Raw genomic sequence first — 4014 nt, forward strand, 5'->3', positions numbered from 1 at the left:
GCAGTTACAATATGGGTTAGCCGTGACAGGATGAACTAAGGTTTTATTCTAATTAGTGTTTGGTGTTTGTTTGATAAAAAGTAGATTCACTGACAGTTTGTTGATACTTAGTATTCATGAGATAGGATAGCAAACTAAGATTCACTTACTAGATCAGTAAATTTCATAAGTTAGGTTAGATATTAAGTTTCTTTACTTAAGTTTCAGTGGCTGTTTTCTCATAAACAGTCACAATTTGCTGTTCGTGGAATGGAGGTGAAAGTAAGAATGGGAATTTATAGTTCACACTAGAAATAGGAGTAAGGAAAATTAAGTTTGAACACAACAAAATGTTATACAATTGAAGGTTTAATGAAAATAGCACAATTTGTCTTGTCACTAGGTAGGATGAGGATTTAGGTAGGCTGCACTTAAATTAATTTCATTCACTGTTTGTAACACTGATAGTTATTCAAATCTCCATCTGAAAACAAAATATACTTATTGTAAATTTGGTAGATTTCATCGGTTGACTTTTGACGTTGGAACGATCAACTTTAAACCATGGTTCGATTGCCAGCTGACGGTGTTGTGTTACTTGGAAACTTCGATAATCAGATTTCAGTTTCCTGAAGTTCAATTATTACTAGATCACAATTAATTATAGCACATTAACTAAAGTAAAGTAAATCGCTCGGCTCGCCCGCCATTTAGAGAAAAGTCAAAAGTGACATTGACATGACGTGCGGTGCGCATGCGTGATGATGTTCTGAAACCAGTAGTGAGAGGGAAACAGAATCATATACATACATACTTCATACATATGGTTCCATTTTACTAGAAAATATGAGTAAATATACATATAATAGGATTATTGTTATCATATTTATTAGAAAAGTCATTTAAAATTACAATACTATACAATGACTCCTTGTAGAGGGCAGCCTTGTAGCTTCGGAGCAATCTCTTCCAGAGATCCAAGTTAAAACATAGAGAATAACTTATTTATGATAGCTATTTCATTCTTATTAGAAACCGGAGTATAGGTAGATAAATACTGAAGGTATGTCAAATGTTGTGTTGGTTTGACAGTCGGGGGGTCGGTAGGAAAATTACCTACTTACTAGAAAAGTTGCATAGAATAAGCTTGGGTCTTACATACGGGGGGTCGTAACTTAAAGAAATTCAGTTTAGGCTACCTATTTTACAAATCATGTGAGCTAAGTGAGCATTTGGAACAATTTAATTAGGCCAAATGAAAAGTTATGTTGATAATAATTAGGGATTAGCAGGCTATAATATTGTCACTCATGACAGGTGTGTTTTCCCATACTTAAGTTACAAGAAATTCTATAAAAAATTTAGCTAGGAATAGGGACAAGCTCAAGATAAAAGGAAGGTATATATTGGTACTAGGTATGTGTGCACAAAAATGTCAATGCTTATGCATATACAGTTTCACACCGATTTAGGCAATAGTATAAGCAAAATGATTTAGTCCAAGCACTCTCATTCTTAGAGGACGCCTGTGCCTGGCGGTAGGGAATGCGTAGGCTGGGAATGGGCTCACACATAGATGAGATGAATAATGCAAATATAAAAGGTTCACAAACCCGAGGTAGCTGTCTAGATCTAAGAACAAGTTTTATTATCAAAATCGGTTTAGCATTTTGAGGTATTTTACTTAAGGCTTTAACAAGCATAGCTGGAAAGATTAATTCAATAGAAAATAAATAGGCTGCACAGTTAAATTATGAAAGTTTGTATAGTTTAGAAAGATAGCGCTTAAGTTATAGAGTAAAGCCAGGAACTTAACTTACTTATAGAGTTTATATACTCAAGTCACTAATATGTTTAATTATAAAGATTTATTAGGGAATACTATTATAAAGATCATAGGGAATTTAAGTGGACATATAAAACCACTGGCTAAAATTTTAAAAGAATGGGGGTCGCTTGATTAAAAATAATTAAATTAGTAATGAAATGTGTTAACTTGTATAGTTATAGAACAAATTACAAGTTGCATTTGTTTCAATACAGTATAGGGAAAGTCAATAGACCTTTTAGGGAATCAATAAAAGAAAGTAAGCTTTTATTAGTATGCAATAAGATGGGAAAATCATTTTAGTTGCATACTCACTGTAGAGTATGATAGTATGCTGAGTTTATTTCATCAAAATAAAATGGTTGCTGGCGGTTAATCCATTATAAAGCACAGAGAAGGAGTACAGTAATAGGCAAGCAGTATAGGACATCTTGAGTTGGCACTTCACTCTTGACAGATTTCATGCTGGCATAGTTAAAATTTATTAACAGCTGTCAGTTTAGCTCAACTGTAGTATGGACTTTGTTACTCCCAGAGGAGAATTTGAATTTTAAGATTGGATTTCACCTTACCTGTAAACAAAACAAATCAAATTATATAGGTATAATCAACTATGATGATAGGGTTGGTGATACTGTGCTATCAATGAGACAGCCAGAAAAATTAGCTTAGTTATGTTAGGCTATTTTGTTAGTACAGATTTAGTTCAAAATCTTAGCGCGGAGATTTAGTATGGCGGTCTTATTATTGAGAAAACTAACAGAATTGGAAAATTAGTTCATGAGATGGTAGTTTACAACAATATTATTTTGAGTATGTATGTATGAATGCTAAAAGGATTCAATGAGAAACTGATAACATAGGAAAACTTACCAAAAAAAAAAAAAAAAAAAAACATTTGAAGGCAAGTGTAGTCAAGATTTCATTTAGGTTGTCTTCGAGACAAATTAGTGGTGATTCACTTTACTGAATGTTAACTTGGTTGGTTATAAAGGGTGATAGGTAAACTATCATTTCCATCATTGGTCAACAGTTCATAATCCATGACAACTCCTCCAGTGACTGAAAGCAAAATATCATAATTACTTCAACTTTACAAGTAGTGTAAACAGTTTCAATGTGAAATAAAAGACAATAAGTAGCTGTTATCTATTGACAGGAAAAGAGTTTGTTTGAATATTATTAGCAAAAACAATGGAATGTATGTACGGAAACATTAATTACCTGTGTAGTTTGAAGTACTAAATTGGACTTGCATAGTTATTAGCACTGTCTTGTAGGTTGTTTGGATAAGTTTTACTCAACCTCGAAAGGTTAAAATTAGCAGAAGTTATTTAGAACATTGCGTTGATCTGGTTTTATTGAATATTTTCGATATTTATCGACTAACACTAGAATTATCATCGTTAATCAATGCTACAAAGCATAAACAAGAAACGCATCGCTTACAACATTTTTAATGTTTGACGTGCTGTCATGTTAAGGAAAAGTAAAGGCATCGTGGCCACGCAGCCTATTGTGCATAGACTATAGAAGAACTAATTATTTTCGTGTGGAAAAATTCTATTATAAATTTTATAAGATATTACTTAAGAAAAAAAAACAAGTACTACGTATACAGGTAATAATAATATTATAGGTGCGAATGTTCGTCTGTCTGTCTGTCTGGTTGGCTGTTTGTTGCTTCATCGCGGAATCGCTGGGCCGATTTAAGTGAGATTTGGTATGTGGTTGGTTTGGTTTTCGGAGAGGGGCATGGATAGTCTGAAAATGCTCTAACGACTACTTAGTAAGTAGGTACTTAATATAAAATCGGGAGATGGATACTAGGAGAAAGTAACTTTAAAGTAGGTTAGTAAATATTGGCGGTTGTTAATTAATTGTGGTAGCCCTTTTATAAAGACACGGTGGTGACAGACAATTATTTTATTAGTAATCAAAATAGGTTTGATAGATACTAGTTATTTGGTAAGATATTGTAGAATAAAATAGAAGTTAAGTTAGGTTGTAAGTGGTAATACCGTGGTAATAAATTTATTAACCGACTTCAAAAAAAAAAAAGGGAAGTTCTCAGTTAGACCTGTATGTATATATGTTTGTCCGCGAATGTCTCGCGTTTGGCTGAACCGATTATGATGCGGTTTTCAGAAAGACTAATAGTGCAGTTAGAGACGAGACTTAAGTTGCGAAGGAAAATGGGGTTTGAA

At 33.1% G+C, this 4014-nt stretch overlaps 1 long non-coding RNA gene across 1 annotated transcript; it reads right to left on the reverse strand.

Annotated features, from left to right (window-relative positions):
• Positions 1-330: 330 nt before the first annotated feature.
• Positions 331-2368, reverse strand: LOC141427861 (uncharacterized). Its single transcript, XR_012451378.1, has 2 exons — positions 2123-2368; positions 331-463 (listed from the first exon to the last, which is right to left on the reverse strand). It is a non-coding gene; the product is annotated as an uncharacterized lncRNA (long non-coding RNA).
• Positions 2369-4014: the final 1646 nt, after the last annotated feature.

This window comes from Choristoneura fumiferana, chromosome 5 (genome assembly GCF_025370935.1).
Source record: "Choristoneura fumiferana chromosome 5, NRCan_CFum_1, whole genome shotgun sequence".
NCBI classification, from domain to species: Eukaryota; Metazoa; Arthropoda; class Insecta; order Lepidoptera; family Tortricidae; genus Choristoneura; species Choristoneura fumiferana.